The sequence below is a fragment of the Musa acuminata genome, chromosome BXJ3-5 (assembly GCF_036884655.1).
Source record: "Musa acuminata AAA Group cultivar baxijiao chromosome BXJ3-5, Cavendish_Baxijiao_AAA, whole genome shotgun sequence".
NCBI lineage: Eukaryota > Viridiplantae > Streptophyta > Magnoliopsida > Zingiberales > Musaceae > Musa > Musa acuminata.
The window spans coordinates 22,250,172-22,271,769 of NC_088353.1; positions in this window are offsets into that span (position 1 = coordinate 22,250,172).

Consider the following 21,598-nt stretch of genomic DNA (forward strand, 5'->3'; position numbering starts at 1 on the left):
TTCTTCCAGCAAGCTTCCGAAGAACTTCCGTCGATCATCCAATGAACCCTCGGTGATGCTCCTGTGGACTTCTGACAGACTCCTGGACTTGCGACGATCCACTTGGCGAGTTCCGACGAGCTTATTTGGCAAGCTCATGGACTTCTCGGATTTGTTCCCGCAGAACCTCCGACGACTGTCCGAACTTCCGTCGAACTCTCGACCTCCCAACGTGATCATTGTCTTGACTCCGGCGTAACTCCTGCTGCATATCTTACTTTCATCGTAGTTAATCCTGCACACTTATCTCAACATATAGATTAGATAACAAATGACAATTAACTTCATCATCAAAATCCGAGATTCAACAATCTCTCCCTTTTTGATGATGACAATCAATTGATAATGGAGTTAACCTTAACTCCCCCTATCTATATGCCATACTTGAGATAAGTCATTCTTGAATTCAAAACCTTTGAATTCAAGAGACATATTGATAAGTTAAAATCATTTAAACTTATCAATACTCCCATCATGATTCCCATCATGATGCAACTCTCTAAAGATGATGTTAAGGCTTGACATTCATTTTCAAATTTTACATTACAAGTTTGAATGATGGTAATAGTAGCAATTCATCATATTGTAAGATATCAACATGTAAAACTACGAAGTAAGATTTTGATATCATTATATGATGCACACATTTCAAATGTTTTAGCAATTTGAGCATTTCATCACATGGTAAGATATCAATACATAAAATTACGATGCAAGTTTTTTGTTTGATATCTTGACACGATACAAACAAGGCATAATGCAAATTATAGCAATCATAGCATCTATTCATATATCTATTGGTGATGCAAGCATGGCATTAATACTCATATATTTCTCCCCCTTTGTCATCAACAAAAAGGATGGTAATTGTGATACCAGGAGAACAATATAAGCATATTTTGAGCATAAGTGTGATAATTGTTCATGCCATTACTAGGTTCATGTTATTTTCCAATTATAAATGATAGGAAATCAATTATACAAGCATATAAAGGAAAGCATGATATGTAGATCGCTTTGAATATTTCTTCCTTTTTATTTGTTATAATCTTTTGGCATGAAGGAGGAAGGCTATTTGTGATACTAGCTATTTGTGAGTTTACTTTGAGTGAAGTTAAAATCGATGAGAGATTAAATCATGCTTCATTTTTACAAGGATCAAGATATGTATGTGAAACAAATATTTGCAAGTAAAAACACTATCATCCATATTTTAAGATGGAATTTATAAGCAGAAATCATTTCATCAAATCCATTTCAGAAAAATATTTTTTATATAATAAGTGTATGAGAAAATCCGATTGTTAGGATACCAATTGTTAAGCGAATCCGAAAATGAAATTAACACATTCATGCATTCGGACAAGATTATGCTATAGATTTTCAAATACAATCATGAAGACAAAACATGTTTATTGTTATGGAAATTTTTGTATTCAACACATAATTTCCAACATGTTATTTAGGCATGTAATGGCAATCAAGTGATTTGATCATTCAATAAAGTTCGAAAAATAATTTTAACTAGTTTATATATTCAGACATATCAACATTCCTAATTCTCTTCTTATGAAATCAAATTATTCTTCACTTAGAGGTTTTGTAAAGATATCAGCTAGTTGATGTTTAGTGTTATGGCAATAATAATATCATGGCAATGTCATGACTCATTAACTGCATTGGTATATCATTTTCTCAAATCATATTTATCATGGAAACCAAGGCACAAGGTTTTCAAAGTAGTTATAAAAACATTTAGTTTCAATGTAAAATTTGACAATGAATAACGAGATTAAACAATGAGAGATGTTTGTAACTCTGCATATGCTCACAAATAAATACATCAGGTAACCATATCAAGGATCAAGGCAAAGGGCATCATGGTGAGTAACATAAAGAGTTTACAATAACAATAGGTGATTGTGTTCATAAATACACATACAAGCTCATTCAGGAGGTGAAAAATTAAAGTGCTTAAATAAAGAGTCAAATTATCGATGAATTTGTTGCAGCTCAGATAGGATTTGATCTTGTCGATGTTCAAGTCGTTCTTGTCTTTATTCAAATCGGTCCATCCGAATCCCAATATCTTCGATAGATGATGCAGGAGCTTGCTCAAATGAATGTGTTTCCTCAAAGGGACAGATCGGAGGAGATTGAGTACCCCTAAAGACTAGTGTTTCCGGTTCTGGTTCAGGTTGAGGGGGATCGATTCTTCTAGGCATTCTAACCCAGTTATTGTTTCTATAAACACATCTTAATCAGTGAAGTAGATTTTTATTTATTATGCTAAACCTATCTACTTTTATTACTTCTTCCGGTGGTATTGGAATATCGTAGGTTTTCAGTATTCTAGTGATTATACCACCATATGGAAGCATCATGTCTTTCTTAGATAGTTCTAACATGTTTTGCTGGATAAGATAACCAAGACAGATGTCATGTCCTTTCATGATCCAATACATAGTTCCTAATTCTATTTGGCTTACTTCATCATGATGGTATTGTTTAGGAAGAATGATGCTAGTTAGGATATGATGAAGTACCTTAGTATTTAGTGGTAGTAGATGTTCACAACTTTTAGGAACAAATGCTAAGTTGGGATTGGCGAAAATTGTTCCTAAGGCTTCAACATATGTTGTCCCAACAGTTTCATCATCCCATGATCCTCTAAAATAAAGTCCTCTATTTTTTAGGGGAATGCTTATCATGTCGCAAATGAATTTATCCGTAATGGAGATGTGTTGTCCTAAGAGATAGGTAGACATTCTTTCTTCTTCATCTACTTGTATATTGTTGTAAAATAGTCTAACAAGCCTTGGATAGATGGGTTCACTAATTTATAAAATAGGGAGTAGATCTAAGTTTGCAAACCATTGGAGTATCTCTAAGTCTCTTAGTTCATTTAAATCTACATGTTTACCCTTATTGACACTCCTAAGTTCGAAAGAGGAAAACTTTTCTGCATGATATTTTGAATCGAAAAGGGTAAGATCAAAATCTTCCACTAATCTCCTCTTCCCTTTGTCCCTTGAGGATCTTCTAGACCCCATAACTACTGCTATTTAAGAGGATAGTAATGAGCAAGAGTAAATGAATCAAAAATAAAATTTAAGGGGTTCTTAGAGAATACCTTAGTGAGATCTTCAATAGAAGGAGAGATTGTTGATCTTTTGCTTCAAAATGAGGAGTATTTGGGATGTTATGAGGGGTGAAATGAAGGTGGCGAAGCTTTGGAAGAGTAAAGAGGGGAAGAGAGTGAGTTGGGGTCAGTTCCACCGCCGGCCCTAGCTCGGGTTAAAAAGAGGCAGAATTGCGGGCGGTTGCACCGCTGGCTGGGGCGGTGCAACCGCTTGCAACACGTGACAGCCAGAGGTGCTACCTCCAGTTGGGGCGGTGCCACCGCCTGCAGGCGGTGAGCACTTGTTCTGACTGCAGTGTGATCTGATTTGAATGTTTTTGACTTGAGAAGAATTTTCATTTAGAGTAATCAACTTTACTTACGTAATTACGTAAGAATTTTCATTGTAAGATAAGAAATTTTGCATAATCAAGATAGATCTTGTGACGTGCATACTATAAATGTCGTGAACATGTTTGTGACAGATTGTTCAAGTTGGTATGCCTTGCAAGTTTATGACAAACTTAGTAAGTTCATGATATAGTTGGATTCGAAAGTAACCAACGGATGAAATCAATGGGTTTGAAAATCCAGAGGATATATGAAGTGAGAATCATGGGTTTCCAATTCTGAGAGATCAAATAGGATTGTTTCTATATCGCATTTGTAATTTTAATTTTCTAATCCTCTTCTGTTATTTAGGCTAGAGAGCATCGCGAGTTCGTTTTAGATCTCGGGTCATGAATATCGAGAATCCAAAGAGCAGGATATTATTTCTTGCTCCCAGCTTATGATGTTTTATGTCTTTACAAGAAAGGATGATCTTTAGGTACCCATTTGCTTTTGGGTGCCTAAAAAATAGATCTACATTTTTTATCATGTTGCATAGAATTTATCATGGTTCCTTTAGGAACCCAAAGTAGTTTGTTCGTACTAATTCTCTTGAATGGACAATGATGTGTTTTGTGTCCATGTTTGCAACAAAAATTGCATTTGCTTTAGTGTCGAACATGTAAGATGGGGTCTTTTATGAAGGTGGTTGGATTTTGGTGAGGACTTCTCACAAATCCGATTGTACTTCTTTTGGGGACGTGACCCTTGTTTGCAAGGATCATGTTCAAGGACTTGCTACCAACCTCGAATTTCTTCAAGGTGTCCTTAAGTAGCAAGTTTTCCTTTTGGAGAGTTTCTAGATCATGACATTTTATGCATGAACCTAAACTATCATGATATTCAATTTTTAACTTATCGAAATTACAAGTAAGACTATCATGCTTCTTTTTTAGCAATTTATATTTTCTACTAATAATCTTGCATTCATCAAATAAGTCATGGATGACATTTAATAATTCATCAAATGATAAATCTGCATCTATTAAATTTGTTACCTCCTCTCCGATGGCCATTAAGGCGTAATGAGCAACTTGCTCGGTGTTGAACTCCTCTTCTTCGGACGTGCTCGAGTCATCCCACGTTGCTTTGAGCGCCTTTTTCTTTGATGTTCTCTTTTTGACTTGGGGACAATCACTTTTGTAGTGTCCCGGCATTTTGCACTCGTAGCAAATAACTTGGTCCTTCTTGGGTTCAAGTTTATTTTTTGTGTCATTCTTAAACTTGTTTCTTTTAATAAATTTTTTAAATTTTCTTGTTAGAAGTGTCAAGTCATCGTCACAGTCCTCATCACTTGAGTTTTCTCTCAAGTGCTCTTCTAAAGTTCTGAGTGTCATATCCTTCCTGTTCTTTGGAAGGATGTCTTCTTGCTCTTCATGAGCTTTGCAAGTCATCTCGTAAGTCATTAATGACCCAATTAGTTCTTCAAGAGGGAAGTTGTTTAGATCTTTCGCCTCTTGAATAGCAGTGACTTTAGGATCCCAACTCTTAGGAAGGGATCTTAGAATCTTATTTACGAGCTCAAAATCTGAAAAACTTTTTCCGAGTCCTTTTAGACTGTTGACGACATCCTGAAACGGGTAAACATGTCGCCAATAGTCTCACTCGGTTTCATCCGGAAAAGTTCGAAAGAATGTAGCAAAAGATTGATTTTTAACTCTTTCACTCTACTTGTGCCTTCGTGAGTCACTTCGAATGTGTGCCAAATATCAAATGTGGTTTCACAAACCGAAACACGGTTGAACTCATTTTTCCAATTCATTCCAATCGATCATTGGAAGAGAAGACTTCGAAAATCCATTTTCGACAAGATTCCAAAGTTCAAAATCCATAGAAATAAGAAAGATCCTCATTCGGGTCTTCCAGTAGGTGTAGTCCGTCCCATTGAACATGGGTGGACGTGTAATAGAATGGCCCTCTTGATTTCCAGCGTATGCCATCTCTCTTGGGTTTTAATCCGTTTGAGAGTTAACCCCGCTCTGATACCAATTGTTAGGATCAAGAGCACTAAGAGGGGGGGTGGGGGGGGGGGGGGGTGAATTAGTGCAGCGGAAAACCTTTTACGATTAAAATAAAAACTATGTTCGTTCGATAAAAGTGATTTCGGTAAGAAAGCCGATTCGTAAATCACTTTAACTTTTGATTAAGCGAGATGCAGCAAAGATATAAATGCAGTTTGTAGTTATGATTCAAATCAGATAGTAGGCGCAAACTGAAATATGATATTCATACGAAGAAACTGATTTACCTCTAAATGCTAATTCGTAAATCACTTGATTAAGCGAGAAGCAGTTTAAGCAAGGATATAAAGGCAGTTTGCAGTTATGATAGAAATCAAAACGTAAACGCAAACTGAAATATGATGATCGTACGAAAAAACTGATTTACGTCTAAATGCCGATTCAGAAAGTGCAAAGCTTGAAACCCGATCGTATATATGCAGAAAGCAGTAAGCTTTTGAGGAGGTTTGCAGTAAAGATAATATGCTCAAAGTAAATGCAAAATCGAGATTTAGAGTGGTTCGGTCAATCTTGACCTACTCCACTTTTGGCTTCCTCCACCGATGAGGTCACCGACATCAACTAGAGGCCTTCCTTCAATAGACGAAGGCCAACCACCTTTTTACAGTTTCACTCCTTTTGACGGGCTTAGGAGACAACCCGTCGGTGACCTCTATACCATTTTCATCTTGCTTGTTTCTAAAGACCCATTTAGTACCAATAACTAAATGGTCATTTGGCCTAGGAATAAGCTTCCACACCTCATTTATCTCAAATTGATTTAACTCATCTTACATTGCGATAATCCATGAATCATCTTTCATGGCTTCATCAATACATTTAGGTTCAATTTGGGAGAGAAAAGCGATGTTGGCACAAAAATTTTTAAGAGAAGAACGTGTTTGAACCCCCTTAGATGTGTCTCCTAAGATTAGCTTCGTAGGATGAGCATCTACATACTTCCAATCCATGGGTAAGGATGTTTCATAAGTGGATGCATCCAAGTTGCTAGTTGGTGAAGCGGTTTCATTTAAATTCAAAGAATCGAGATTAATATAATCATCAAAATTATTTTTCTTGATTTCGGAAATCTCATTGAAAACAACATGAATGGATTCTTCTATAATTAAAGTTCTTTTATTGAAGATATGAAATGCTTTAGAAACCGAAGAATAACCAAGAAAAATTCCTTCATCGGATTTAGCATCAAATTTTCCTAAGGCATCTTTTTTATTCAAGATAAAACACTTACACCAAAAAACTTTAAAATATGAAACATTGGGTTTTTTGTTGTTCCACAACTCATAGGGAGTTTTGGTGAGTAAGGGTCTTACTAGAACTCTATTAAAAATATAGCATGCAGTGCTCACGGCTTCGACCCAAAAATATTTAGGTAGGTTTCTACAAGAAAGGATGATCTTTAGGTACCCATTTGCTTTTGGGTGCCTCAAAAATAGATCTACATTGTTTATTATGTTGCATAGAGTTTATCATGGTTCCTTTAGGAATCCAAATCAGTTTGTTTGAGCTAATTTTCTTGAATGGACAATGATACGTTTTATGTCCATGTTTGCAACAAAAGTTGCATTTGCTTTGGTGCTGAACATGTAACATAGGGCCTTTTATGAAGGTGGTTGGATTTTGGTGAGGACTTCTCACAAATCCGATTCCACTTCTTTTGGGAACGTGACCCTTGTTTATAAGGATCATATTCAAAGACTTGCTACCAACCTCAAATTTCTTCAAGGCGTCCTTAAGTAGCAAGTTCTCCTTTTGGAGAGTTTCTAGATCATGACATTTTTCATATTGAGCTAAACTATCATGATATTCAATTTTTAATTTATCAAAATTGCTAACAAGACTATCATGCTTATTTTTCAGTAATTTATATTTTCTACTAATTATTTTGCATTCATCAAATAAGTCATGGAATGCATTTAATAATTCATCAAATGATAAATCTGCAGCAATTAAATTTGTTACCTCTTATCCGATGGTCATTAAGGCGTAATGAGCAACTTGCTCGGTGTTGGACTCCTCTTCTTCGGATGCGCTCAAGTCATCCCATGTTGCTTTGAGTGCCTTCTTCTTTGATGTTCTCTTCTTGGCTTGGGGACAATCACTTTTGTAGTATCCCGGCTTTTTGCACTCATAGTAAATAACTTGGTCCTTTTTGGGTTCAAGTTTATTTTTTGTGTCATTTTCAAATTTGTTTCTCTTAATCAATTTTTTAAATTTCCTTATTCGAAGTGCCAAGTCATCGTCACAGTCCTCATCACTTGAGTTTTCTCTCAAGTGGTCATCTAAAGTTCTAAGTGTCATATCCTTCCTGTTTTTTGGAAGGATGTCTTCTTGCTTGCTCTTCATGAGCCTTGCAAGTCATTTCATAGGTCATTAATGACCCGATTAGTTCTTCAAGAGGGAAGTTGTTTAAATCTTTAGCCTCTTCAATAGCAATGACTTTAGGGTCCCAATTCTTAAGAAGGGATCTTAGAATCTTATTTACGAGCTCAAAATCCGAAAAACTTTTTCCGAGTCCTTTTAGACTGTTGACGACATCCGTGAAATGGGTAAACATGTCGCCAATAGTCTCCCTCGGTTTCATCCGGAAAAGTTCGAAAGAATGTAACAAAAGATTGATTTTTGACTCTTTTACTCTACTTGTGCCTTCGTGAGTCACTTTAAGTGTATGCCAAATATCAAACGCGATTTCACAAACCGAAACACGATTGAACTCATTTTTATCAAGCGCACAAAATAAGGCATTCATAGCCTTTGCATTAAGAGCGAAAGTCTTTTTCTCCAATTCATTACAATCGATCATTGGAAGAAAAGACTTCAAAAATCCATTTTCGATAAGATTCCAAAGTTCAAAATCCATTGAAATAAAGAAGATCCTCATTCGGGTCTTCCAATAGGTGTAGTTCATCCCATTGAACATGGGTGGACATGTAATAGAGTGGCCCTCTTGGTTTCTGACATATGCCATCTCTCTTGGGTTTTAATCTGTTTGAGAGTTAACCTCACTCTGATACGATTGTTAGGATCAAGAGCACTAAGAGTGGGGTGAATTAGTGCAGCGAAAAACTTTCGACGATTTAAAATGACGTACATACGATAAAAGCGATTTCGATATGAAAGCCGATTCGGAAGTTGCTTTAACTTAGATTAGGCGAAGTGCAGTTAAAGTAAAGCTATGGAGGCAATTTGCAGTTAAGATAGAGAACATAAAGTAAATGCAAATCTAGATTTAGAGTGGTTCGGTCAATCTTGACTTACATCCACTTTTGGCTTCCTCCTCCGATGAGGTCACCGACGTCCACTAGAGGCCTTCCTTCAATAGGCGAATGCCAACCACTCTTTTATAATTTCACTCCTTTTGACGGGCTTAGGAGACAACCCTTACAGAAATTTCTCTCCTCTCTTGAAAGATCAAAACTTGGAAGAAAAGAGGGAGGAGAACTTCTAGCCTTTACAACACTTTTGAGCTCTAAAAATCACAGAGTAAGATTGGATTTTTGGTGTCCTTTCATGCAGGAAAGGGTGGGGTATATATAGGCCCCAAACTGGTTTGAATTTGGAGCTAAAAAATGTCATCTCCCGGATTTTCGGGGTCCTGGCGTTACTACCTCCTGACTAGGGCAGTACAACTACCTAGCAGCTCGGAGACTGAGCCTCTAGGCGGTGCCACCGCTTGACAGGGGCGGTTCCACCGCCTAGTCTCGCTCGAAGACTGAGCCCAGGCGGTGCCACCGCCTGACTGGGGCGGTTGCACTGCCCAGCTTTCTTAGAAGACCATCTCCTGAGCGGTGCCACCGCCGACCCTAGCGGTGCCACCTGTTGGGAAATCTTGGGGGCGACATCATATGCGCAGCGGAAGAACAAGAAAACAAAATCCCTGATTCCCAAAGAGATGTTCGTCGTTGTGCGAAGATTGGTGCGCAAAATCCGCGAAACTTAAAACTGCGTATAGAGTAGATAGTGTTACCTAGGTAGATCGTATATCCCTGTTTCCTTGCAGATCCTTAGGAGAGGGTGAAGGAGGTCAAGCGTCCTCCTCTCTAGCAGTGATCCACACAGTAGGGTTGCGACGATGCTCCTCAAAACTCTAGGCCTGCTCTAAGGTGGAGAGGGAGAGGAGAATAGGAAAGGCAAGCAAAGTCTCTAGCCTATGAGGCTCTGAATCCCTCCTATTTATAGAGGTCCCTTGTCAAACCCTAATGGGTCCTCCCCTAGTGAGTATTGGATCTGCATCCAATAAGACAAGGGCTCCGTCGGATATCTCATATCCGAACCTCTACTCATCGCAATGCCTACCATATGTGTGTGACCCTCTAGGCCCAATATCGAGCTGGCCGTGAGTCATACCTATCAGAACTCCTTCTAACTCAGTGAATTATTATCTCTGTAATAATTCACTCGACTCATCGACTACGGACGTAATAGGCCACTACGCCGTAGTCCCCAGACGATACAGGGGAATCCAATCCATTGGACCTGTCTATCCTCAGTTACCGTGTACCTATAGTCCCTCATCCCTCTAATATCCCAGAGACTGTATATTGAGCATGGTGCTGTCAGACCCATACGGTTTCTACTCGAGTCTCGCTCTAATCTGATTCTCCCGGAGAACTCTTTCTCTCTCAACCCGAATGACCCTGGCCAGGGACTTGTCTGAGCAAGAACATATGGGATATTCCTCTCATGACGCCGAGAGTGGATGATCCTCTATCGACACTCAATAGCCCTCGTAAGGTCGACTACCACTCCCAATGACCAGTTGTACTAGATCTGGGACAGCCAAACCAATAAGTCTAGTATCAAAGAGTGGAGCACTCATATAGGACATCCTTGGTGTCTCAAGTCTAAGGACTAGATATACCACTAGGACTACGGAATCGCTGTCTGACAATAAGACATCATCAACCATCCAGCATTCCGTAAGCGGATCAATCAATGAACTCATTCTCCAATGAGCACTTGTACTATATCCCTAGTGTCCCTACACGAGCAGCTATGAGACCAGCTGCATCCATCATATGGACGGGTATACAACACACCAGTCTGTCTGGTTATCACAATGTCCCTCTCGAGTAACCTATGACCGGGATTATTTAGGATATGTGTTTAAAGGTGAATCGATCTCATTATTGTGATCTCATCACGATCCAATTCCCATTGCACAAATCCAAGCACATCACAATATATATATGCATTTATGCAATATTTATAAAGTGATATACGCCAAAATATAATAAGCAAAAAGATTCTGTATCAAGTCACACGTGCCATCACTCACGCGATTGGCTTGCTGGGCACCTATGACTAGCAATCTCCCACTTGACCTAAAGCCAATCACCTATGTGTTTGATCCCCATCAGACCCCTGTGACGCTAAAAGACAATCTGAGACAACGGCTTTGCCAGTGGATCTGCAATGTTATCTTTGGATGGAACTCTTTCCACTGCTACATCTCCCCGGGTTACGATCTCTTTGATAAGCTGGAACCTCCTCAGAACACTTCTGATGAGACCCGGGTTCCCTTATTTGAGTAATCGCCCCATAGTTGTCGCAATATAAGGAAGTTGGCTCCTCGTTACTCGGCACGACTCCCAAATCTGTGATGAACTTCTTCACCCAGACTCCCTCCTTTGTTACATCTGATGCAGAAATGTACTCCGCCTCTATGGTCGAGTCAGCAGTAGTATCTTACTTTGAACTCTTCCAGCACACTGCTCCTCCATTCAAGGTGTACACATACCCTCAATTCGACTTGCTATCATCGACATCAAATTGAAAACTTGAGTCAGTGTAGCCTTCAACCTTAAGGCTATTACCTCCATATACTAGTAAAAGATCCTTAGTCCTTCTCAAGTACTTAAGGATACACTTTACTTCTTTCCAGTGCTCCAAGCCTGGATCCACCTAATACCTGCTCGTGACACTCAGAGCATGCGCTATATCAGGCCTAGTACATAGCATGACATACATGATAGACCCTTTTGCTGAGGCATAAGGTATCATATTCATGTTCGCCCTTTCTTCTGGAGTCTTTGGGGACATAATCGTAGAAAGCGATATCCCATGTCTCATCGGTATGAGACCTCTTTTGGAATTCTCCATGCCAAACCATTTGACAATAGTTTCTATGTATCTGGACTGGGACAAGCCAAACATCCTCTTGGATCTATCTTTATAGATTCTAATCCTCAAGGTATAGGATGCTTCCCCTAAGTCCTTCATGGAGAAATGTCTAGATAACCAAGCCTTTACTATGGATAGCATTCCTACGTCATTCCCAATGATCAGGATGTCATCCACATATAACACCAAAAAGGTGATAGCGCTCCCACTTACCTTCCTGTATACACAAGGCTCATCTTCGTTCTTAATGAAGTCATAAGATCTGATTACCTCATCAAATCTTATGTTCCAACTTTGGGAAGCTTGCTTTAGTCCATAAATGGATCTAAGCAAACTACACACCTTATCTGGGCAGTTCTTGGATACGGATCCCTCAGGTTGCATCATATATACCTCCTCCTCGAGGTTTCCATTGAGGAATGCGGTTTTCACATCCATCTGCCAGATCTCATAATCATAGTGTGCTACAATAGCCAATAGAATTCTGATAGATTTTAGCATTGTTACGGGTGAGAAGGTTTCATCGTAGTCAACACCTTGCCTTTGACGATACCCCTTAGCCACTAGTCTTGCTTTATAGGTCTCTACCTTTCCATCTACTCCGATCTTTTTCTTAAAGATCCACTTGCAACCGATGGGTACAATACCTTCGGACTTGTACTTCATTAAGTACACATATCCATACCTTGAAAAAACATCAGTAAAGGTAATGAAGTAGTAGTAACCACCAATGGCATGAGTTGACATGGGTGGGTCTACATACATCACTATGTATGAGTTCCAACAACTCAGTGGCTCTCTCCAATTCCACTAAATGGAGAGTTGGTTAGTTTTCCATGAAGGCAAGGCTCGCAAGTTGCATATGACACATAGTCGAATGGATCTAGATATCCATCATTTAGCAACTTTTGAATCATTCCCTTATAGATATGACCTAGCCTACAATGTCATAGGTATGCATTGGTCATCTCATCTCGTTTCCTCTTAGACACTTACATTCATGATATGTGGAGTAGTGTCTTATATAAATAAACCATTATGCAATGTTCCTTTCGTCAATCTCCCCTCGGCTTTACTAGAATTTACAATAAATTGTAGATGTGATAAGCAATACTGGTATCCAATACCAAAGCACTATCACAAAATTCTGACAATTGGAGATTGATCATGAATGTACCTAAAGCTTCTCCAAGCTTCTATTTCTCCCTCTCTACAAGGTACTTTTTGCAGTTCCTCTTCTAGTGCCCATCTTTACCACAGTGGAAGCACTGGCCTTTGTCCTTTGTTGGGTCTTTCTTAGCAACCTTTTCTTTCTGGCCTCACTAGTGTAGAGAACTGGCTTCTCTTTCTTAATAGCACTCTTTGCCTCCCTCAACATATTGAGGAGCTCTAGGAGAGTATCTCAAGTTTGTTTATATTAAAATTCATTATGAACTGTGAAAAGGAATCTGTGTTAGGACTCTAGCTTGGAGAGTCCTAATTGAGAGGGACATTCATGTAAACTGTTAGGACTCTAGCTAGGAGAGTCCTAATTGAGAGGGGCATTCATGTAGGAGGTGTTTTCTTAGAGAAGAATTAGGAGTTGTAAGGGAATATGAGTCTTGACTAGGAGTTGGTTAGAAGTAAGAGTCTTAAATATGAGTCCTATTTAGAGTTAGGGTTTAGAATCCCTATAAATAGCCATGTATTCCTTCTCTTTTGATAAGCAATAGATGAATCTTTTCTGTAGCCTTTGAGCAGCAACTTGGAGGGAGGAACCCCTATAGAGTTCCAAGGAGACCGATCCCCTAAAGAGATCAACCCCAAGTTTAGAATCTGCAAGGGTTCTATCACATGGTATCAGAGCAGCATTCTTGGCATCTCGCTGCCCTTCCATAGCCATCCATCAACCCTCCACAACCATCCAAAGCAATTCCCACAATTGCTTAAAAGATCATCGTCGAATTCTGCCATCATCTCCACCACCACGGATCATCCTTTGATCTCCCCGTGAATTGCAACAGGTTCTGGTTATCTACCTTACTGCTGCTGCAATTTAGTTATCTTTATTTGAAAATCCCAAAAAAATTATTCCTATATTGCTGCATAAACTTTTCGTCATAAAGTTTTCATCTTTACGACGAAAGATACATTGCAGAATTCCAACCGTATAGCACTGTCTGTTTGATCTTGCTACTATGTTTTTTCTATCCAAATCTTCATGAAATTTTATGACATATTTGACACTTCCTAACAGCAGATTTCCCTTTGGTTTTGTCAAAAAATTCTCAATATAAACCATTGATATTTTACATCTAATCTGCTATACTTGAAAATCTGCACTATAAAATTTCAGCCGCATAGCACTGATTGTTTGATCTTGATACTACGTTGTTTCTATCCAAATCTCTACAAAATTTTTATGATAGCTTTGACACTTCCTAATAGTGGATTTCCCTTTGGTTTCATAAAAAAATTCTCATTATAAACTTCTGATCTTTTATGTCCAATCTGCTATACTTAAAAATCTATGCTGCAGAAAATTTCAGCCGCATATTGTTGCCTTAACCCATCTATTTGCAATCTTTTTTGAATGAAATTTCTTATACACTTTATAGATCATCTTGAATTCCATCTAAGATTGATCTATTGAGGAATTCATCTTTAAAACTGATTTTTGTGTTGCTATAAATTTTCATCGTAAACTGCTGAAATTTCTCGACGAGAATTCTGCTATCACAACTTGCACCAATTTCCTTGCTGTTATACTGCCAAAATTTTCTTGATTAAATTAGTCATCCTTGCTGCCATATAAACTGTGATTTTGCTATCAATTCCCTCCTCAATTCTCTCAAGGTTTTGGTGGAAATTACGTCGAGAAACCGCTGTTTCTTCGACGATAATTCTGCTCTTACAAGACAGCACATACTTGCTGCAACGTCCACTGATTTCTCTCAAACCTTTGCTGCCATCTACCATAGATCCAAAACTTTCATCCACAGCCCTAAAACTCCACCAAACCACACCCTCAAACTACACCCAAAATAGCCACAAAACAAGCCTAAATCGTAGCCTACATCCACCGATCCACCAACCCTTTCGACCATCACTTCTCTCAACCTATACATGCCTTTAACCTGACAATAAAAGAGAGATCTTAACATCATAGATTTGGAGGCATATACTATAGCATCTAAGGAGGCAATCGATGCTAAATTCGAAGCCTTGGAGGCGCGAATGGAGGATAAGATTCGGACGCTCTTTACCGAACTCAGATTGGGCCGACTACTAAGCCCGAAAAAATCATATCACGGAGAGAGCTTTGCCCAATCGCACCAGGCCCGAAGAGATGAGTTCCAAGGGAGGGGAGGCTCTATGATCGATCCCAACTATCCACGCATAAGGGTGGACTTCCCTAGATGGGAAGAAGGAGACCCGATTGGTTGGATCTTGCACGCGGAGCGATATTTTCAGTACCACAAAACCGCGGATGCATCTATGGTGAAAATTACAGCTATACATCTTGAAGGGGATACTATACAATGGTTTGACTAGTTTGAACATACTTATGGAGTCCTTTCATGGCAACAATTCAAAGAAGGACTGCTGATCCGCTTCAGACCAACCGATTACGAGAATATTGACGGACAACTAGCAAAGATCCGACAAACCTCCACCATTCAGGAGTACCAAACCAGGCTTGAAAGGTTATCTAATCAAACTCTTGATTGGTCTCAAAAACAGCTATTGAGGACCTTTATTGAGGGCTTGAAGCCGGAGATCCGAGGAGAAGTTAAAGCGCGACAACCGTACACGCTTATGGCAGCCATCTCTTTCGCACGACATCAAGAGGAGCAATTGAACCATGAAGCTCGAAGGACTAGGGTCACTCCTCAACCAATAATATTGAAGCCCTTAGCCCCCCCTACTATTGACCAAGTCCCTGCACCAAAAAGGTTGACAAGAGAAGAGCTTCAGGAGCGATCTACGAAGGGGTTATGTTGGCATTGCGACGAGTCGTTGAGCCATGAGCATCGCTGTAGTAAAGGGAGACTTTTTATCATTGAACTAGTAGAAGAAAAGGTCATTGAATATCCAGAAGAGAGCATTGAACATAAAGAAGAAGATGCAGAAGAAGAGCCACAACCGACCGAAGTTACGGTACATGCACTAGCCAACTACTCAAACCCGCAAACGATGAAAGTTGGAGGCCTTCTCAAATAACAACCGATCACTGTTTTCATCGACACGGGCATCACTAATAATATCCTAAACAGTAAGGTTGCTATCCGAATGGCATTACCTATCGAGAATCGCTGCAGGTTTGATGTTAAGGTCACCGACAGATAGATTTTGAAGTGTGATCGTAGGCGCCCGCAGGAGAAACTATTGCTGCAGGACCAAGAGATAATTGCAGATTTCTTCCTTCTTCCTCTTGATGATCATGAGGCCATGCTCAAAATTAAATGGTTGACAACATTAGGTGATTTTTCTTGGAATTTTATGAAACTAATTATGAAATTTTACAGTAAGGAGAAACAGGTGATACTGCACGGGAAACGTGGGGGCGACGTAACGATGATTTGCACACAACAAATGAAGAAAGTTTTGCATAAAGCATGCAGTGGCTTTTTGGTACAACTTGAGCAGCAAACTAAGGGAGAGTCAACAGAATTTGAAGATCCAAATCTTTTTTTTTTTGGTAAGTAAAAGTAAATTGATTATGTGTAAAGTTTCTACAAATAGCTTTATCTATACAAGTCATAGACAAAGCCAAGTAACTCATAGAGTGCGAATGCGATAGTTATGACTACACATGCTGTAGACTATAACTACCTATGGGTACATTATTTGGCATCATTCCCAAGATCATTAGCTAATAGCAAACTTAAATTTGATAAAAATATCTTTTTCTCTTCGGGTGAAGTGCTCGGTTTTGAGATCATGCTCCATACAAGATCTTGAGTCTCTAATAATCTCTTTTAAGAGCTGAGCATTGTTTGTGTGTTGACCTTTAAAGATTCTATTACATCTCTCCTTCCACATCCACCAAATAGCGCATCTAAAAGTAACCTTTGCCGGTTGTGTAAGAGGCTCTTTTCTTGAGAAACATTGCATGAGGTCGCCTAGTTCTTGGTGCAAGTTTGGTTGTGGCAGTCTATTGAGTTCAAATCGCTGGAGAATCTCCTTCCATATCCATTTTGTATAATCACAAGCAAAATAGAGGTGGTCAACAGTTTCTTCTTGTTGCAAACAAAGGGAGCATCGGTTAACATGATAGATACCTCTTCTTTTCATATTGTCTATTGTAGGTAGTTTATTGAGAAGGGCCTGCCATGTACATAAGGAGTGTCTTTGTGATCCCGATCGATCCCATGTCCAACTGCTTGGGACCCACTTGTTATTTCTTTGCCTAATTTGATTCCATGCGGATATGTTACTAAATTTGCCATTATCATGAGGCTAAATAAGCATATCTGAAGAGTTGTTCCTGATTGGAATAGCTATGATAGTCGGCCAAAGTGATAACATTTCGGGAGAAATAGGATTAGGGAGACACCAGGTACCGTTAGCAATGAACTCGGAAACCTTCCAATCTTTGGGAGCCCCAAGATCTTTTCGTATTCTGTCACCATATAATTGAAATATACTCTTCTCATTCACCCAAGGATCATACCACATATTAGTACTAGTTCCAGAAGAGATTGCATAAGAAATGTGTTTGATTAGCCAATTCCTTGCATTTAAAATTCCTTTCCAAGCTGTAGAGTGGTATGTTCTTGTTGAAATTTCCCAGATTGATTCCTTTGAAAGATACCTAGCAGAAACCCATTGTGACCATAAGGAACATTTGTTTTGCAAAAGATCCCACAGTTGTTGTACCAGGCATGCTTGATTCCAATCTATAGTATTTCGGTTTGCAAATGCTATCCCAATTTACCATATGCATTGCGTTGTCATTTGTGCCATTCTAGAAGAAGTTCATTAATAACCGTTCAATATCTTGGAGAAGTCCAGCAGGCAGAAGAAATGCATTACACCAATATATAGAGTAGGAATGCAATACAGAACGGATGAGTTCGAGTCGTCCTGCTTTTGATAGAAGCCTATTTTTCCAAGAAGAACTTCTATTCTTTATTTTTTGCAGGATAGGCTGACAGTGGGTTTTGTGAATGCTTGTGGATATGAGCGGGAGACCCAAATAAGGAACTGGTAGGCTTCCCTCACTAACCCCCAAAGATTGTGCAATAAAGACCTTATCCTCAACGTAAGGGCTCATATATACTTTACTTTTAGCATGATTTAACTGAAGTCCAAAAACCATACCAAAGTCATTCATAATAGTAGCCAGGTTCTTTACTGAAGTTGGATCATTTTGGAGAAAGATAAGTAAATCATCTGCAAATGTTATATGTGATATATGAATAGAGCCAGCATTGGGTACCTTAATGCTGCCATTTAAGACTGCATGTTCCAACATACAGCTAAGTCCTTCCATCGCAATAGTAAAGAGATACGGAGAGAGTGGATCACCTTGTCGGATGCCATTCGTGCTCCCAAAAAAACCAATAGGTGAGCCATTAAAGAGTATCGAAAACTTTGGAGTTTCCAGGCAAGATTGAATCCAATAACCCATTGCTGTGGGAAGTTCATATCGAGGAGCATCTTATAGATAAATTTCCTATTGACTGAATCAAAGGCTTTCCATAAATCAGCTTTAAAACATATTTTTGTCCCTCTTGCTTTTGAATGCAAATCTTTGACCAAGTCATTAGCAAGCAAAATGTTATGATATATACTTCTCCCTTTGATGAAAGCAGCTTGATTTGGGCTAATGATCTTGTGTATTACCTTTTGCATTCTATTTGCCAATACTTTGGAGATGATCTTGTAAATAAAGTTGCATAATGATATGGGTCAATAGTTCTCTAGTGAATCAGCCCCTGTATTCTTCGGAATTAAAGAAATAAAAGTGCAATTCATCTCTCTAAGAATATGACCTGAAGAGAAAAAATGTTGGCAAGCCTTGATCACATCATTTCCAATAATAGACCAAGCAGTTTGGTAAAATTCAGCTGGAAATCCATCTAGACCTGGGCTTTTGTGCTTTCGTGACTTAAAGACAACACATACAATTTCGTCGTCTGTAATTGAGGCATTGAGGATTGAAATAGCTTCCGAATCAAGTTTTCTAGTCGGCTCCACATGAATGTCATTTGTTTTCCCAGCTTGATTGAGTAAGGAATAAAAAAATTGCTCTGTGTGTGATTTAACCTTATCTAAATTCTCAATAAGATTATCATCTTTGTCTCTGCATTTGCTGATACGGTTAACAGCCCTTCGAGTAGCAATTGAAGCATAGAAAAATTTAGTATTGGAATCCCCTAGTGTAAGCCAATGCTGTCGAGACTTCTGCTTTGCAAAACTTTCCTCCTGTTTTAAGGCTTGCATGAAGTTATTTCTGGCTTCTGTCTCTTTGTAGATAATATTCTCATCATTTGGCTGAAGTTGTAGCTCATGTTGCAATGACATTAGTTCCTTCCTGCAAAATTGAACTGTGGTGGTAATATTGCCAAAGGTATTTGTATTCCACTCCTTTAGTGCTGTTTTATAGGCTTTTGAGCTTTTGACATAAGATGTAAGGGGGGCATCCATGCACATTAACATTCCAAGCAGATCTGATAACATCAAGAAATTGAGGATGAGTACTCCACATGTTAAAGAATCTAAACGGTTTATTACCTCTTGGTGTCGCTTTGTCTGCATGTATATACATTAAAGAATGGTCAGAAAACAAAGGAGCACCATACTCTAGAAGTGAATCTGGGTAAACTGTTAACCATTCATGATTAATCAAACACCTATCAAGTCGAGCCATTATTTTTCTGTTAGCAGTACCTTGATTACTCCAGGAGAGCCAATTACCCACAGATTTCATATCAAACAAAGTTGCAGTGTCAATGTAATCATTAAAACTTTGAAGCTGGCTTTCTGAAAGTTGTCTACCCCCCTCTTTTTCATTTGTGTACCGAACATTATTAAAGTCTCCAAGAACAATCCAAGGTACATTAAGATAGCCATTTGCAATATTAGTCAGGTCAGACCAAAGAGTATTTCTTTCTTGCATACTATTTGAAGCATATATACCAATGAAATTGAATTGACAGCAAGCAAAGGAAGACCCAAATCTACTTCCTTTGCTTGCTGAATTTTTAGATATATTTGACGAACCGCGCAACCTACCTCTTACCCGCCAACATGATTATTATATAACGATTCTTCCAGGCAAACCTCCAGCAAATGCTCAGCCATATCGGTATCCACATCTCCAAAAGGATGAAATAGAATGGATTGTAAAAGAGATGCTCGAAACAGGAGTTATTCGGCCATGTTGCAGCCCCTACTCTTCACCGGTGCTCCCCATACGAAAGAAGGACGGAACATGACGATTATGTGTTGACTACCGAGCTCTCAATGGCATAACCATCAAGGATAAATACCCTATTCTAATAGTAGATGAATTGCTTAATGAAAGGGAGCACAAATCGTCATAAAGCTGGACCTTCGATCCGGGTATCATCAAATACAAGTATGCGAAGAAGACATCCCGAAAACCACCTTTTGAACACACAACAACCACTATGAATTTTTGCTTTCTTCAAAAGAAGGTGGAATATCTTGGGCATATCATATCAGAGGAAGGTGTGGCAGAAGACCCCTTCAAAATTGAAGCAATACAAAACTGGCCTAACACGAGGAACGTAAAATTGCTACATGGCTTTCTGGGTTTAATAGGCTACTACTGCAAGTTCGTGAAAAACTATGGCGACATTAGTGCACCACTTACTTCCTTACTAAAAAAAGATGTCTTCCAATGGTCGGATAGAGCCTCCGTTGCCTTCGACAAACTTAAGGCAGCCATGACGACGACGCTGGTGCTAACACTACCAGATTTCAACTGACCCTTCATTATTGAGGCCGACACATCTGGAGTCAGAATTGGAGTCTTTCTCATGCAAGATGGTCGACCACTCGCATACACTAGCAAGGCATTATCTCCCTCCTATCAAAATAAGTCAACATATGATAAGGAGATGCTCGCTATTGTGCGCGCAGCAACGCGGTGGGAGACCCTACTTGATTGGTCGACGATTTCAAATTAAAACCGACCATAAAAGCCTCAAGTACTTTTTGGAGCAAAAGATATCATCCCCTGAGCAGCAAAAATGGGTAACAAAACTTCTTGGATTTGATTATGAAATAACTTACAAAAGGTGGAAAGAGAATATTATTGCAGATGCGCTTTCGCAGCTACCTTAGCAAGCTGAATTTTCGGTCGTTTTACTTCCAACCAGCGACTTCCTTGAGGATATTAAGATGGAATGGCAGGAAGATTCGGAGACCAGTAAGATACAAAAAAAATTAGAGGAAGCACCAAGCTCCGTGGCTTATTACAATCGGGACTCAAAAGAATTATGCTATAAGGGACACATTGTGCTTGTGACAAATTCTACTTGCATCTTCAAGAGCTGATTTTGGACAAAGTTATTTCATATGCAGGGTACTAAATTAGAAAGGAGTACGACATATCACCCACAAACCAACAGCCAGACGAAAGTTTTAAATAGGTGCTTGGAGACAGCCCAAAGCCACCCACCAAATATGACTACCCAAAGAGAACTCCAGACCCAGCCAAGTGCCATTATTGATCGACGGATCGTGACTCGACGACGATGACCCACTAATGAAGTGCTAATACAGTGGACGAACCTACCAATAGAAGATGCCACTTGGGAGAACTATGACGACTTGAAGATCAAATTCCCAGAATTCACGAATCATCAACCTTGAGGACAAGGCTGATTTGAAGAGGGCGAGTCTGTTAGGACTCTGGCTTGGAGAGTCCTAATTGAGAGGGACATTC